This window comes from Eupeodes corollae, chromosome 3, assembly GCF_945859685.1.
Source record: "Eupeodes corollae chromosome 3, idEupCoro1.1, whole genome shotgun sequence".
Classification (NCBI taxonomy): domain Eukaryota; kingdom Metazoa; phylum Arthropoda; class Insecta; order Diptera; family Syrphidae; genus Eupeodes; species Eupeodes corollae.
In genome coordinates this window covers 17,508,386-17,526,759 of record NC_079149.1, presented here as the reverse complement: position 1 = coordinate 17,526,759, position 18,374 = coordinate 17,508,386, and the positions used below count along the sequence as shown (strand labels likewise).

Below are 18,374 nucleotides of genomic sequence, written 5' to 3'. Positions count from 1 at the left end.
TTAACGCTCTTCGTCATGCTTGATTTTTTGTTGTTGTTGTTGAAGTTAAACCCCACTTTTAATAATTTATACCCGCATCCATGAGGTGCGTTCGTTGTCCATCCATCCATCGACTTTGTAACCACAAAAAACAACAACAAAAACAGCAACAAACGCAAAGTTACTTTTGAAACTAAACGAACGTGAAGTAGTGGCACCAAAAAAGGGGTCTCAAAGCAGCAGCAGCACCTCTAAACTATCTTACTTGTTTAACGATTGCAGTCAAACCACTGTTAACCGTCGTCGGAGTCGAATGTTCGTCCAGGATAGACTTGTGCCAAATTATAATTATTAACTTTAACTCTTAAAAAACCGTCCGTTTGTTAATAATTTTGTTTTTCTTCTTTTTTTTTAACTTACTCGTTTCGTGGGTAAGTTTGAGGCAAGATTAAGTGAGATTAATACAAAAGTTTAAGTGAAAATAGAAAACAAAATTAGCTGAAATGATTGTTAATTAACATAAAAAGTGCTAAGATATACCGTTATAATTAAAAGCCCATAACAAATTTATTATATGATCATCATATGATTCTTTCAAAAGTGATTGTGAATTAAAATTAAAAAAAAGTGAATTGATGAAAAGTTCGTAATTTAACAACAACAAAAATTGAAACTTAAAATTAAACATCTGCAGTTTTAAGGAAACAGAAGAGCATCAAGAGAAACTAAAAGGTTTGATTTAATTTCAATTTCTTCAAAACCGGATGTTGTCATTCGAAAAAGTGATCTGTTTGTTAGGGAAATATACATCAATCCTGTTTATAGGCTGTGGACCTCGGTTTCTTGAACGCATTTCTTGTCCTGTCTATAGTTGGTGGAGAGTTTTTGTGCATCGAGTAAAATCTGGTTGTAGGCATTTACAGTTTTGGAAAACTCCAGAAACCCGCCTTTTATTTTAGTGGGTCATCAAATTTTCTTTATGATTTTCATAAATTTATACAATTATTTAAATTTTTAATAGTTTTGTGTTTTTGTGGTTTTTGTATTTAAAATCATGATTATGTGTCAAAAATGTGTCATAAAATGAAAATCGACATAAAATATTGATGACAGTGACAGAAACGCATTAACAACAACTATTTTAATTATAATTTCAATAAATCTTTTTTTCTTTTAATGATTTCTTAACAAACAACCGGCAGATAGAAAGATGTCTCTCTAAGATATTCATTAATGAATTTCAACACGTTTGATTTGTCGCGTCGTGTATTTTTGTATATAATGACATCTGCGGTCATCTGACAAGACTGAATTCGAATGTGTGCAGGGTCGTAAGCTGTTTATGAGGCTATACGCAACTTATCACTTCATTCATCGTGTGATCGATGTGATCTGACCACAAATAATTTTGGGTTGGTTAAGATATTTCAAATAGTTGCGCTCTTTTTAACGCGGTGTGTGAGCAATTAGATCAGGGAAATAATTACTGAATTTCAATTTTTAGAAGATTCAAAGTTTTATTTCAAAAGTATGATTGATTTATTCGATAGGAATAACCCAAACCATTAAATCAAAATGTATCGTTAATAGATTATAATAAATGCCTACAAACCTTTCAAACTAAACTGATGGCATATTCACCTAGATATTATCTTCTATTATATAATGGAAGAAGTTTGAAGGTTCTTTTGGCATCATTAAATATTCATTTGTACAAGAGTTTGGAACCATGGAGGTTTGAAACAAGAACCGGCACGTGATTAAAAACCATACAAAACGAATATGTTATTCAAAATTCGCATAATTCCCAGTTTTATTATCAAGTATTTTTTGTGTTTTAAAATTTTACTTCCTCATGTAAATAAAATACTAGACTTAGTTTATTATGAACAAAACATCACGATGCCCCTGACAGAATAAATTGTTGTTATTTTCTTTGTTTTGTTTTTTGTGTTAGTTGATGACTTCCTAACACTGAAAATATATTAATAACTATAAATAAGAGATTTTGAAGGTTCTATAAAATCGGCAAAAATATTTTCTCGATTTTTCTTTGATTTTTTTTAAAGAAGAAAAAAACTAGGTCAATCAAATTAATTAGCATTTCAAATATTGTGATTCATTTGTAAAACTTGTTTATAGAATTACCGATTTATTAAGAGGTAAAGATTTACACATATGTAAAGGTAAATGCTAATAATAAAACTATGGTAAAACCAAAGAAATATATATTACTCATTAACTTCTTTGGTAAAAAGATTGTGCATAAATGTTTTGATTTAAATGATTGAGACTTAAAAATAATTTGGATAAATTATGTTTGTAATTGGTACGTAACAATTTGTTTGGAATAAAAAGATAAGTATACGCCCGAGTGTACACAAACTGCAGTAGGCTTTGTAATTACAAAAACGTTGTAACTTAAGTTGGTTTCCATGAAATTAGATGGATGTTACTTAATTTAACGGTTGCAGGTAGTCTTTGTAATTATAATTCGTTTTTTGACATTGTTTGTCAAAATGTATTTACAAAACTAACCTGCTTGGTGAACTGTACTGTAACATTATGTAGTTTCATCATTGAAGACATGTTTTTGATAAAACATTTGAGAAAAGTGGGCGTGGCATTGCACGTGTTATTCTTTGAAATATTTAATGAAGAGACTCATTAAAAAGTAAATAACGGGTGTCCCAAAATTAACGCAAGATTTGAATTAAATAGAAAACGCCGTTTTTAGTCTATTGATAGTTATATTTTTATTGACTCGTAAAGTACATAGGATAGGGTTATGTATGGAATAACACATCGGACAAATGGCCTCCACGGCTTTGCATGCACATGCGCACTCTTTTGTTGAAATTTTCCATGACCATTTTGCATAAATGTGGCTGAATTTCGTTGATGCAGCGTTGAATCTCCTCCTTTAATGCACGGGCGGTTGTGGGCTTGTTGACATAGACTTGTGATTTCTAATAACCACATAAAAAGAAGTCTAATGGTGTTAAATCACACGATCTAGGAGGCCAATTTTGATCACCGAAACGAGAGAGTACACGACCTGGAAATGTCTCATGCAGTAATTGAATTGTTTCACGGGCTGTATGACATGTGGCACCGTCTTGTTGAAACCACATATTGGACACATCAATATCATCCAATTTGGCAGAAAGAACTGTGTAATCATGTCGCGATATTGAGCACCAGTAACAGTCACTGCTTGACCAGCATCATTTTCAAAAAAATATGGCCCAATTATGCCTCCAGCCCAAAATCCACACCATACAGTCACGCGTTGTGGATGCATTTGTTTTTCGACAATCACATGTGGGTTCTCCAAACCCCAAATGCGGCAATTTTGGCGATTGACAAAGCCATCAAGATGAAAATGTGCTTTATCGCTTAGGATGATTTTGCTCGAAAAATCAGGGTCCATTTGTTGATGTTCAATAATCCATTCAACGAACTCTCTTCTCTGTCCATGGTCATTAGGCTTCAATTGTTGTGTTAATTGAATTTTGTAAGCATGAAGACACAGATGTTTGGTAAGTATACGCTGTAGAGAGGTTCTTGAAATTTGCAATTCTTGTCCACGACGTCGAATTGAGGTTCCTGGATTGTCAGCAACACTCTCACGCACTGCTTCGACATTCACGTTTGAACGGCTTGATTTTGGACGACCAGAGTGTTTGGCGTCTCCAACGGATCCAGTCTCCATGAATTTTTCAATTAATCTCTTCACAGTTGACGAAGTTAAAACACTATTCCGACCATATTTTGTATGAAATGAAACTGCAGCCACCAAGCTTTCACTATTTTTGAAATATTCTTTAATAATGAAGACACGTTGTTCTATCGTGTAACGCTCCATTTTTAATAACCCTATACTGTTAGCTGCCAAATTGCTTTTTTTCAGGGTTGCCAACACTTCACTGCACAAATGGCGGCAAATTCAAATCTTGCGTTAATTTTGGGACACTCTTTATAAGTAGACAATGTTAGATTCACGTTCCAAAGTACTTACATACGTACGTGGTTAAGTGTTCTGACAGTAAATGCAAAATGTAAGCTGTATAATAAAATTGAAAGAAACTACAAGATTAAATATTGGTATACTTTTTTTAGCATAAGACAGAAATATTGTTGAAAGCAAGCAACCCCTTATTTGTACGAAAATATTGAAATGTTTTTGAAAGGTTGCTTTTAGCGGTTTTCTAATGACAGACATTTTAAATGATAGCTATAAACACGTTGTCTAAATAATTTAAATTATTGGTTTTGATCATTGAAAATTTTGCTTCGGAGCTTCAAGTCAAGTTTGTTATATTTGGTATTAAAATGAAGATAATAAATTGAGGATTTTTTTTAAAGAAATATTTTATTTAAAATAGAACTTATCTTTAAGTTAGTTTGTAATATTTTAATGATGAGATCGTTGTCAATGAACAGCTGATTTCTGATTTCATTATTATTATCGTTCATTCCCACCTGTCAGTTTGAATTTCAATGATCAACTCTAACCTCAAATATTTGTTTGCAGTTCAGTAAATATTTATCTAATTAAAGAAATGTTTATTTGATTTCAATGACGAATACCAAATTTCAGGATCGTTGCACTACATTCTTTCAACGTACATTTTGACCAAACAAATATGTAGTTAGTTTTTCAAGTGTCATAACTTTTACTCTGTGAAGTTTGCTTCATTAACCTCTAACTACCAGAAACATTAATGTCTACAAAACACTCCTTAGGCAAGCTACAAGTGAATCACGACTTGTATTTTGGTATGTAAATAAATACTAACAATTCTTTTTCCAATTTGACAAAGAACTATTTTACTCAAAACTTCAAATGGAATTGATCAGAAAATAAATAAATTCAATAGTAAGGCGCCAGTTATAGCTATCATTGAAATCGACAAAAAAATTCGAGTTGCTATTTGTTGGTGTTTCCCTTTAATTGGAAGTACAAAATATATATGTATGTAGGTACTGATCTATCGGAAATCACACAAAGAATTTTTTTGAGAAACAAAGTGTAATAGCGCAATTATTTTTCTCTAAAAAATTATTTTTTAATTTTCCGGACGTAAATTCGTTTTCCTGAACAGTTGATACTTTTATGTTCAAAAGTGAAACGAATCGTTCCACTGATTAATGTTTTAATTTCACACAATTCCAATGACAGATTTCTGTCAGTAAAATTTTTCAATGACCTGTCAAGAAAATTTCAATGTTTGTTTTTAATGATAAAAAACAATGATAGCTATAACTGGCGCCTAATACTATTTAGCTTTCAGTTGAAAAGAAAAACTTGATCAGCTGTCATTTTGACATAAGTGTATTTGGCTGCGTTCAATCTCATGATGAATAGGCTTTCCTGGATACGTCGATTTTTAGATATCTTATTTAACGAAAAATATAAACACAACTTTCAGCTGTTCACAAAAAGCAAACAATTATTTATATTTTGAGTTACAAAATTATTGTGAAATAAAATTTTCAATTGTTATAATAATTCACTGGATTTTTACAGAAAAACATTCAAATATGAAATAAATTATGGGTTCCTTTAAATTTAACCATATGATGAATCAGCTGTTCTGTCAGATATCTACACATACGAGAAATTCTTGGATTTCTTTTTTGACATCTCAACTATTTTGTATCAACTGCTTCTTTACACGTAAAACACTAAAAAAATGGTATCCGGATACTTTATCTGTCTTAAATTGAACGCAGCCAATTGCTCTCACTATACCAGCTCCAGGCAGCTTTTTCTTAATTTCGAAAGAAAAATTGATTGATGATGCCGCCTGCATGTAAACCGCACCAAACTGTCTATTTTATTAGATGTAATGGATATTTTTTAATAGTTGAGTACTATCTTCGTTACATAAACGAAAACTTTGCTCATTGACGAAGCCATTTAATCAGAAATTAACACTTCAGAATGTTCTAAGATTATCTTTAATTGATTTATTTTTATCAAATGAAAATTTTGCAATTTGGAAACGTTTTTACTAAACAGAAATGTGAACACAGTTTGACATTTTCAACTGTCAAGCCATGGATAATAACCATCGAAACTTCTCATGAAGATTAGTCCTCTAGTTGTAATAAATTTGGATTCTCATTTTTTTGACAGGTTGTTTTTAACGTTCGTTGAACATTTCTGTCAATGGCTAGGTTCAATCTCAGAGAGATACCTTTTTGTTAGTGTTTTGCGTGTAAAATAACAGCTGATCAAAAGCAGCTGAGATCTCAAAAAAGGAACACATGGTTGAATTTCAAGAAACTTGAAAATTGATTTCAATTGAAACAAAAAGATACACAATGTTAGTTAAAGTTGTATTTGAGGATGGTCTTTACATAATAGACGATGAAGAAGCTATTTGCCTCCGAACTTTAGAAGGTAATTATGATCTATTATTTTAAACTTCAAAATTGACTTGTTTTTTTCTCGTTTTGTAGATGCCCAATATGCTAGGGTTTTTCTCCAAGTTGAAAGTGCATTTATTTTTGCTGCACTTTGTGCAAAAGATCGTTAATAAGCAATTCACTACAGATATCAAGACTAGTTTTTTTCAAATTTTATTGGCTATTCTAGTTGATGGTGCCCCTTGAATTGTTTTTAAAAAAGCGTTGGATAACCAAACGGATATATCATGCAACAGAAGTTCTTGGCGTTTTGGTCCCACCATTAAGCTAAAACTTTATCTTCTGAGATCGAAATTCTTCCAAACTATATCTAGGTATTGTCACTTCATAATAGTCCTCGTTTCTGTTAGAATAGTTTTTTGTTAAACGTAAATCATTTAAAACTTGTGATTTCGCAAGTAAATTATTAATCGTATAGAATTCCAATTGAGTTAAGATTAAATTCAACATAGATTACAGATTAAGGTTATCTCTTGTTTATTAAATTGTTACGCACCTATCAATTCATCACATCCGACGAATCAGTTGAATTATCCATTAAATGTTTTATCTTACAACAATTTTGACTTCAAAGCTTAAATGTTTCTCTGCTTTTTGTGAGCACCTGAAAGGTGTTTTTATTTTTTGACGGCTATCTCAATACACCTATCCAACTCGTTCAACAAGGCTATCCAAGATATATCCAGCACGAGATTGAACGCAGGCCTTTAATAAGGTTACTCGTTTGAATCCACTGTTATTTGAATTTGGCCAGTTTATATTTCTAAGATTTCGGAGAATTGACAAAGCAGGAGAGTGAAATATAAAGAAAATTCACTATTTATTCTCACCTAGCAATCAAAACTGTTATGCATTTATGTTTATCCTTTTAAATTGTGCAATAAAGATTTTTTGAGAAATCGAACTATAAAAATTGTTTTCTTAGATTTCTGACAGTAAAAGTCAGAAATGTTCTGATCGTAGAAATATAAACTGGCCAATTGTATAAAATTTAAACACAATTCAGTAAAATGAATCGTTTAATTTTTTTGACAGAACAGAATTATAGCTAAAAGGAAAAAAAACAATTTGTTACTTGTTAATTTGCAATTAAACTTTTTGTTAATAAAATCGATTTGTAAGATTTTAAAATATCCATTTAAATACTTTTTCGGAATAGTTTTAATTATTTGATGCTTCATATTTTTTATTCAACAAACTCAACTGAATTTTCAGTGAAATCGGTTCAACAGTTCTACAAAAAATAGTTATAATTCCCACTGTAAATTATAGTTAATTAAGTTATCAAAGTGGGTTAGTCATACTTAATGTATTTAAAGCATTTGCAATTTGAAGCCTTAATTGATTGAATTATTAATTTTTTTAATAATTCATTTGGCATTTAGTTACATGTATCCAATCAATATTAATATTACCATTTCAAAGCCATATTGACAGTTGGGAGATGATTTGTTTTGTGCAAATACATTTAGAAATTTCTCCATGAACATTGACTATAGTACTAAAACACCACGTGCTAAATTAACTTCTCGTTGAATGAAGCTATTTTACTATTCTAAAAATGTTAAAACTTTAAGTGAATGCCCCGAGATGTCCTTAAAAATCGCACATAAACCATTTAGAAGTGTCTCACCTTGTCACATCTCTTTCAAAAAAAAAATACAAAAAATTAAGTCATAGACCTTGACTCACTCACAATCAATTTTGTATACATTATTATAAATTATTGAAATAGAGTTCAGTATCATCTATATTTCAACATCAGCATCACCAGAGTATGTTTGGGATGGCAAAATGAATTCAAATTAGTTGTTTACTAAAGATTAAGAGTGTGTTTTTTAGTTCAATAAAATTGAATTGATTTGTTTGTTGTGGTTTGAGTTCAAAAATGTAATAATAATTCTTTTCAAATGCCTTTGGAATACTTTAAAAATTCCATTCATAAAAATGTATTTACATCTTTTAATTAAGTTAAGGTTTATGAATATTTTGTGAGGTGTCATATGAATTTTAATGCTTCTGGGGCATTTCACCAGGTGTTGGGACCGGAAGATAAGTATAACGTCCCCAGAGTAAATATAGGAGAAATCAAAGAGATATTATTCAATTTTAAGAACTACCGCTACATAAATTGTTAATTGATGAAGTTTGGAATTAGTAAGAAGCATAAAGAGGTTTTGTTTTGATATTTAAGAAGTATTTTTAAAGAGAATTCAATGGATTTTTCTATCACTGCAAAGACCCAGGCAAATTTACAAAGGAAATGATATCAGCTAAATCGCTTCTTATTCGCACAGTTGTGGTTGTATTGGGTAACTTTACGAACTTCATTTGTATGGTCTTGAATATTTTGTGAAGTATTTGCATACACATTATCTTTTACGTGGCCTGAGCAAAAAAATATAAAGGTGTTAAATCACAAGATCTTAGTTGCCATTTGTTACCACCAACTCTTCTAAAAATAACACGGACAGGAAAATTTTCTTTGCAAAGCTGTAAACTGTGTCTTCAAAATGTTCACCTTGTTAAATTTTTAACAATAGTCAAGTTTAGATTCTGCGAACATAAGGGAGTTCAAAGTTGGTCTGATGGAGCTATTTAATTTTTGTATATTCCAATTATTTCAAACTTGGAATTTTACTTCACTATTTTTTACCTTCTGTTGATTTTGGAGCAAGTACATATGTACAACACTTTTATCTCCAAAAAACTTCTTACACAGGTTACAAGTTCACAATAAGTTGAGTTTTGTATTGTAACGCAAAAATGAAGTGCAGCTTTTAGGCGCCAGTTATATCTATCCTTTAAATCGATCCGGAAAAATATTTGAACCGATATTTGACGGTGTTTCCTTTGGATAAGAAAAACAAATTATGTACTGATCGATCGGAAATAACAAAAGGACGGAAATTTATTTTCCTGAACAGCTGATACTTTTATGTTCAAAAGTGAAACGAATCGTTCCACTGATTTATGTTCCAGTTTCACACAATTCCAATGACAGATTTCTGTCAGTAGAAATTTTTCTATGGCTTTCAATCAGGAAATTTTTTCAATGACATCAATTTTTAATAGAAGCTACCTGTCAAAAAAAATCCAACGTTTGTTTTAAATGATGAAAACCAATGAAAGCTTAACTTGCGCCTTAGTTGAAGGAAAAAACATGATCAGCTGACATTTTGACAAAAGCATACTTATTAAGGGGAAGTATTGATGAATACTTTTTCTATGCTTCAAGATGTCTACTGTAAGGGCAAATCGGTGGAAACATCCAGTCGGCGTTAGAAACATTAGTACTGACCTTCAAATACTCCCTCCATCATAGAGAGTTCAGTATGGTTTCTTTCCTTGACATCGAAGGCGCTTTTAACAAAATGGACACAAGTGAATTCAAATCTGCAAAAACCGCACAACCCATCTTGGGCACTACATACCCTATTCTACCTAACTTCACTTGATATACAAATAGCTACCAGGTCTGCTATTCACCTCAAAGCTTCATCGCAATGGGTTAATAACAAAATTAACCACTCCGTAATTTTTAAATATTTAGAATCAATTCCAAAGCATACAGACTACACTATCTCCCAAATGCAATTCGACAGAAACTTCCAGTTTTCTATATATTCCAGATCTTTCTGGAAGGTCTGAAAAACAAAACAATCCACTTTTACACATATGAATCAAAAACAAAAGAAGGGTTTGGGGGAGATGTGTTCTCTGAACGACTGAAATTAAGTCTGTCATTCCGTCTTGCAAACAATTGTAGCGTGTTCCAGGCAAAAAAGAAGTCTTGTTCTAGCTTAAAGAAAACGTGATATCAGAACCTGATATCCGTATTTTCTCAGATAGTCAGGCTGCTTTTGATTCTCTGATGGACTCTGCCTCTACAAACTTTATAAAAGACCATAACTGTCGATCATCTCTAATGGAGATGGCATAACAGTTTAATATTCACCTTTCCATTCCAGGAAATTCTACAGTACAACTCATTCTACCACGTTTTGCTAAAGGCATACCAATGGGTACATGTAAACTATTGCTAATGTAAACATGTAAAGTTTTGCTAATGTAAGACGCTGTGAAGAATGCAAACATTAGGTGGAGTAACATCACAACGTATCAGGTCTTACACTAGATATAAAGCGAACTAGATGCTTGCTGTCTCTAAACAGATCACATATAAACTTAATAATCAGTGTCATAACCGGGCACTGTCGAATAAGAAAGCAAGCCATTGGCGTTTTCTCAAATGACTTTTCCAGAAGCTGTATAAATGAGGAAGAGGATGAAAGATTTCAAAAAAGCTCAAAAACGCAAGAATTGCCTGGGAGAATTCGTTTTTAACTATCTGGATCTTGATCATATTAACATAATCGGTCTCAAATTCGTAAGGGACTCAAACTGATTTCATTAAGTTTGTCCTACTCCATTACGGACAGCGACTTTTAACCTAACCGAAACATACCTACTTGACTTGATAGTAAGTTAGATTTTTGTTGACTTAAACTTTCCAGTCAACTTTCCAATAAAGTTGCCTTAATTGGAATGCAATTTGTTGGTAGATGGATCATTCCATTTCTTGTAATGGGCAGGTTCAGACGACATAAGGGACTTGAAAGTTAGGCAAATTTCTAGTATCTAATTGGCCAGCTGCCAAAAAATTACTTTACAATTAATGTAGCTTTAATGGAAAGTTGACTGGAAAGTTAGTAAAAAAAAATCTCACTCAAATCTATCAAAATGACAGTTGATAATGTTTTTTTATTCAACTGAAAGCTGAACTTTATTTCTCTATGATTTATTTATTTTCTGCAAAACTTTTTTTAATGCTTTCTCTAAAAAGATTCTTTGTCAATTTGGAAAAGAAATAACTAATATTTATTTACAATACATAATACAAATCGTGGTGGACTTGTAGCTTGCCTGAGCAGTGTTTTGAAGGCAGTAATATTGTTAGTACTTTTTGTACTATAAACTTAAAGTAGAGATTTGCGAAGTAAAGTTCTGAATATGAAATTCATGACACCTGAAAAACTGACTTGTTGTCTTGGTCAAAATGTACGTTCAAAGAATGAAATTGACTGCAAATGAAGTCCCTTATATTGCCTGAACCTGCCCAATGGCTTTGGTTTTTACTGATCAAATGTCAAACAATTACAGCTTCGAAAGTGACAACAACGCCAATAGCGGGCTATTCACAATGATACCTCCTATTAGTAATTAATTTCTTGGACAATTTGAATGTCTTTAAAACTTCTTATCAATATTTATAATAATAATTGGTAAAGTACCATCATAATCAAACAGAACTAATAGAAAAACAAAAACACTTTCTTATTTCTTAATTCTTGGTAAAAAATAGACATTAACAGCTAATCTCTTCACTCATATTACCACCTGATTTTATTTAACTATAAAGCTGTGATTTCACGACTGTAATAATAAAAATATGGCCCTTTGCCTTGGTGTATGACCCTTAAAGCAAGCTACCAAGCCTTGCATAACAAACGTATACGTTTTTCTATTGCTTTAATTCCTTTTAAGTCTTTAAGTACTTAGCTTTTGTATTGAGTTTAAGAAAAATCAACTTTGATCCTATTAACTAACGGTATCTCTAGTAACTCTATGAGTCTATTAAAAAATATTAATATTTTGCCAACAAAAGGTGGCACCTTCCTGTCAAAAGTCGTATTTAATGTAAACATTTTATTAAATATATTAACATTTTTATCTTATTTAACTTATAAAATAGTAATTTAGTTAATTACCCTAAAGATTAGCATAGAAAGTTTATTTTTTTTCGCAAAACTTCACTACCTCAAAAAAGTATATATATTTATATGTAGCTCCCTCCATTCATACATATTTACATATGTGACAAAATGTGACAATCTAAAGAGAAGAAATTAAAAGTTAAGACTACATTAAATATAAAAAACCAACGAAACGGAGCACATTTTTATTTGTAATTCAAACCAAGTATATCAGATCACTGTGAGATACATTTGAGGATTTATTTTCTTGAGTCACGTTTATTTTCTTTATTTTTGTATTACACTATATAATGTACAATAAATGTATAGTTTAATGTTTGTACATACATTTTTATAAAACATCGTATCGTAAGAAAATGAGAACACTTTCACTTAATGTTAAACGACGACGACGCGATGAACGGTGCGGCCGAAACCCCCAGCAAAAGAGTAATATAAAAAATAAAAACCGCGCCAATATAACGACATTGAAATATTAAACTACTCGCTTAGAGTTACGTAAGAAAAAAGCAAAAGCCAATGGAACATAAAAAAAAAAATTGATAAATAAAAATAAAAAGCGAAAGATGTTTTTCTTTGCTTTTGATTTTTCAGGCTTTAAGGATACGAGGTGGTTCACGAGTACGAGTACGAGTTGAGTTTATTCATATATGCATCTGGGAAGGAAAATTAAGACTTTGCCTTTCTCTAGATGTTGTATGAAATAATGTGGAGTATTGAAAGTTTTAAGTATTGAAAACCCCTATATACAAATTCGCTAATAATTATTTTTGTTGTTTTTTTTGTGCATAAGGTTGCAATTGATTCTATACCTTACCTACCCTTCAACTCAAACTTCAATGAAATCCCTCTCTTGAAAAATAAAGAAGCTATAAATTATTTTAAAATCAAGCCATACATTGTTATAGCGAAATGTTATCGAAGGTCATCAAGGCTATAAACACAAAATACTTTTCTTAAACATATCTAGAAGATTATATGCAGGCAGTGACCAGAAAACGGTCTTCTCAACAGAGATTTTATTTGATCACCTCAATAACTATTAAGAAAAACAGTAATTCTTTAAAGAATCAGGTTGAATTAATTTCATATTCATAAATAATCTGAATAATAATAAGGAAGAGTTTTCTTTAAGTGTTGCATCTTTGATAATTAATGAAGATTAACTTTAGGTAAAGGAAGTCCGGGCATATTTTGAACTCATAACCTTAAAGAGGTATTAAAAGTTTGTTGCCTCAGAAGAAGATCAAATGAACAATTATTTTAGTTATTTATTCGAGTAGTGAAATTGAAGAAACGTTAACACTTTTCGTGTATCATCTTATTAAGATATTATTGATTGATAAAATATTTCAATAATTCCTATTTGCCTTCTAAGATAGGAATGCCGGATGCAATTTTGTGTCGAATTTTCACGCTTGATATAAGAATCAGTTTTGTATGAGAGAATAATCTTCCAATCATGCCTTTAAATAAGATTTCATTTAGAGAATTTGTTTATAAACATTTTAATAACGTTCATTTGCACTGAGGATACAGGTTTATTCATTTCTAGGCTTCGAAAGTAAAGCTAAAAAAGAGGCTGGGATGCGACCCACACTGATAACTTCCCATCCCGTCTGTCGATTAGTCTTGCTTCAAAGTTTGTTTATATGCATTCGTATCAATTTTACCAAATTTGCGTAGGTACTATTTTTTGTAGATTTTGTTTTTTATGAAAAAACGGATTGTTGGATTTTTATATAAAAATCACTGAATATCGAAAACAATATTTTCTGTAAAATAAAATAATTTTTTAGCCAGTATTTTTATTTTTTTTTTACAAAAACTATCAATTCGAATTTTTTCAAAATCTTACTAAATGTTAACAACAATATTTTTTGAAAGATAAAAGTAGTTAAAAGCCAATATCTACAGTTTTTGAAAAGATATTTAAGTCGAAAATCAATTTTTACCAACTTTTGTTAATTTTTTTTGGTTTTTAATTTTTTGTGAAAAAAACTGTCAATTCGATTTTGTTCAAAATTTTACTGAATGTTAACAACAAAGTGTTTTGAAAGATGAAAGTAAAGTAAAGCCAATATCTCAAAGTTTTGAAAAGTTATTTGAGTCGAAAATTAATTTTTACCAACTTTTATAAATTTTTTTAAAGGTTTTTATTTTTTGTAAAAACACTGTCAATTCGATTTTTCTCAAAATTTTATCGAATGTTGAAAGAATCTAGCTAGATTCTTAGTCGAAAACAAATGTTTACCAATTTTAGTAGCATTTCTTAAATTTTTACAAATTGGATAAATGAAGTTAATTTAAGTGCTATCAAAAACCAAACATCAATTTTTACCAAGTTTGTGTACTTTTTTTGTAGATTTTATTTGTTTTATGAAAAAACGGACTGTTGGATTTTTATAAAAAATACTGAATATCGAAAACATTATTTTCTGTGAAATAAAACAAGTTCGAGGACAATATTCTTAATTTTTGAAAAGCTATTTGAGTCGAAAGTACATTTTTACCAAGTTTTAATATTGTTTTTTTGTTTAGGTTTTTATTTTTTGTAAAAAAAACTGTCAATTAGATTTTTCTCAAAATTTTACCGAATGGTGACAAAAATATTTCTTGTAAGTTAAAATTAGGTCGAAGCTATAATTTCAAATTTTTGAAAAGATATTTGTCAACTTTTACGAACTTTTGTAAAATTTTTTGTAAAAAAACTGTCCATTCGATTTTGGTCAAAATTTTTCGAATGTTGAAAACAATATTTCTTATAAGATAAAATAATTTTGAAGCAATAATTTCAAGCTTTTAAGAACATATTTGAGTCGAAATTCAATTTTTACCAACTTTGAGTAATGTTTTTTTGAGGTTTTTATTTTTGATACAAAAAATTTCACTTTGATTTTCTCAAAATTGTACCAGATTTTAAAAACGTTATTTTTGTTGCACAAAATTGTTTTGGAGATGAAATCATTTTTTATTTGTAAAATTTTCGAGGTGACAAATTTTTCGTTTCAGTTTTTTGATTTATAAAAAAACCCTTTCATTGGCTATGGTAAAAAAACCACGCATGAAATTTTCATGAGAGCCCTATCTGCATCTTTCTGCGTTATTATCTGTAAACAAAATTTATTTAAAGTCTTTCAGGTATATTCAGCTATTCATCGGGGGGAATTTTACTTGAATTTTCACTAATCATTATTCTGCTATTCATTCAAAGTGAATCTGTGTATGTTGGTAAAGTGCGTCGGTAATACTGAGCGGTATTCTTCTATTCACGTGAAAGCATTCATCCTATATAATTCAGATCCGCTATAAAATGCAGCGGATTTTTATTTGATGTCTGGTTTGTTAATTTTTGTAAGCAAAATGTAAGTAAAAGAATATTAACATTTTTAGTGGAAGGAAGCCACTTTTTAACATTTCTCCGAAGCTCTCTGTTAGAAAATTCTCTTATTCCTCTGCTTACAATTGGAATGAAAAGTCCAATTCTGCCCATTTCCAAAAATTTGTGTATGAATCAAAACAATTTATACAAAATTCCCAAGATTTTTACATGAACAGCTGTTTATTTGAATATCAAATTGATTTTTGAAAATGTAGTTCACCCGATGAATATCAGAATGCAAAGGCATTGTGAAATAATAGGGCTGTATTTCTTTTCTGGTTCTTGAGCTATGTACGACGAAAAAAACGTCGCGAATGTACGACAATATACGAACGTACGTACACACGCACGCACATATGTATGTACATCTTTCTAAAAATCTTTTATTTCGACTCTAGGGACATTGAAACGTCAAAAAATTTAAAATTTTTTAGTTCGACAAATCGGACTCATTACAATAACTTTCTATGGGAAGTTAAAAAGAACATAAAAATACTTGAAGAGCAAAAGCGATTTTTTGTGTCGAGCTTGAATTTTGTATTATTAAGTAGAACCAATAAACAAGCGAAGGTACACAGATATAATGATAGTAAAAAGAAGATTTTCATGGGGAAATTTATTTACCTCAAAGCCATAACTTTTTTATCTAACATCTGATCAAACGTTACAAATAATTTTCCTTTGAAACAAATTTAAGTTCATAGAAGTGCCCTAAACAATTAATCGTCAATTTAAGGCAAACATTACTTTAATGTCACCACTGATTTTGGGCATTTCGAACACACAAGGTTAGCCGATGCCTCTATTCTAATCAATAAACTTCATAACAATACTAATCAATAAAATTCATACTTTTCAACGTGAGCGTCAATGTGCTAGTCATCGAGTTGGCAGCATTTTTCGTTGACGATAACCTGATGTGACACTCTTTTGAAAGATAGTGACATCATTTTTACGTCGAAAAGTCAACCCGTTGATCATTTACACTGACCGTAAAATAGCAGCTTAATAACTGTTTTAAAAATTACAGGCGATGTTTTGGCCATAATTTGGGTTTCCACACAATAAATCCATAATTGGTTACATTTTATAGCTTTATTGTTCAAGTCATGATCTTCAATAACCGGCTATTGAGTTCAATTGCTGAAATCGTTGAGCAACACTTTTACTTGTAGCATCTAACTTTTTGACTGATTGTTCAATACAAAAATGCACCATTTTGACAACATCAGTAACGCTTCTCTTTATTTTCGTCCAATAGTTGCACCGTTTATGTAGACTGTAATCTTCACGTTATTAAAACAACCAATTTGTAGAAAGTTTTAAATATTGAAACACGTTGTTTGATTGTTAAGCGATTTATTATCGTAAATAGCAAAAACATTCAATTAAAATTATGATACTATCAAATGACGGTTGATTTTGACTTGTGTCAAATACCATCGATACCAACTTGAAACCACCTTAGTGAATCTTAGTGATATGGCAGAATCAGATGATAAAAGGGATTTGAAAGTAAGGCAATCTTCTTCTGATTGGTTGCCAAAAAAAATGCCTTCTAACTAAGGCAAATTTATTGGAAAGCTGACTGGAAAATAAGTCAAGAAAAATTTCCTTTCTAGCTATCACGTCAAGTCTGCTTATGTCAAATTGAGAGTTGATCATATTTTTTTTATTCAACGAAAGCTTAACTTTATTACGCTGTGATTTATTTATTTCGTCTGCACAATTGTATTTAAGGTTTTGTGTAAATGGATTCCTTGTCAAATTAGGACAGCAATAAATAATATTTCTTTACAATCGTGATGGACTTGTAGCTTTCCTAAGGATAGTTTTTTAGGCTATAATGTTTTAAGTAGTTTTTTTATGATGAACTGAAGGTAGATGCAAATGAAGTAAAGTTCGGAGTTTTAAATATATACCCCTTGAAAAACTTAACCTTATGTTGTCTGAACTGCCCGAACCTCAAAATAAGGGTTGTTTTGTTGTATGAAGCTATAGCTTACTATGATTTCTATCTGAGACATAACAGCCTTCAATTCTTTACGAAATCGAATACGTTGTTTCTTTATTTAAATAGACTGCCGTCCATTACAGTTTAAAGATTGAAGTAATTGGGTTGCCAAGAAAATTTGGAATATTAAAAGATGAATCCGAAATTACTTGAACGGTCAATATAAAAAGTTTAGCGGAGTTCTAGCCATTAAGTTACATTACCTGAGTTTTGTTGGAAAATCTATCAATAGTATAGTAGGATTTTACACGAAAAACAAAAACAATATCCGCAGTATGAATACTACCGATAAAAGTTACCGATAAAAGTTACTACGGATGGGTTTTTGACATTTATACCAGTCTCGAATGGATCTTATGTGATTTTGTAATAAAATGTTGGTACGACTGATATTGCATTTGTATCTCGATGGCTGTGTTCGTTGAGTAGTTCTGCATTTGAAATCATGTGTTTTCCATTGAGGAACAAATCAATCTGTTACTGTTGATATAACTTAGTTTTGTTAATGAAAATGGACTAACTGGGCTTATTTTGCAAGAGAAAATAATAGAAAAGATAATTAAGTTTTGCTATGTTTCTACCAAAGGTTTATCTCGGTTTAGATTGAACAAATCTTTTTGGTTTCACCGCACAAAAAGATTTAAAATTATTAAGTTTGACAGCACTTTTTAAAATACAAATGGTGTTTTGATGTTTCTTATGAAGTGCAAGTGAGATAGTTTGTTTGTGTTAAACAATGAAGAACTGATTAGTTCGGCAGCGTAGAACAATATGTTGCATGTGC

At 30.7% G+C, this 18,374-nt stretch overlaps 1 protein-coding gene across 1 annotated transcript in view; it reads left to right on the top strand.

Moving 5' to 3' along the window:
* The first annotated feature begins 238 nt into the window (after positions 1–238).
* The window catches only part of LOC129951904 (UDP-glucosyltransferase 2), a 74,775-nt gene continuing 56,639 nt past the window's right edge, over positions 239–18,374 (top strand). Inside the window, exon 1 of the mRNA XM_056064262.1 lies at positions 239–711. The gene's annotated coding sequence lies outside the window, so the exon portion shown is untranslated. The remainder of the gene's footprint in view (positions 712–18,374) is intronic.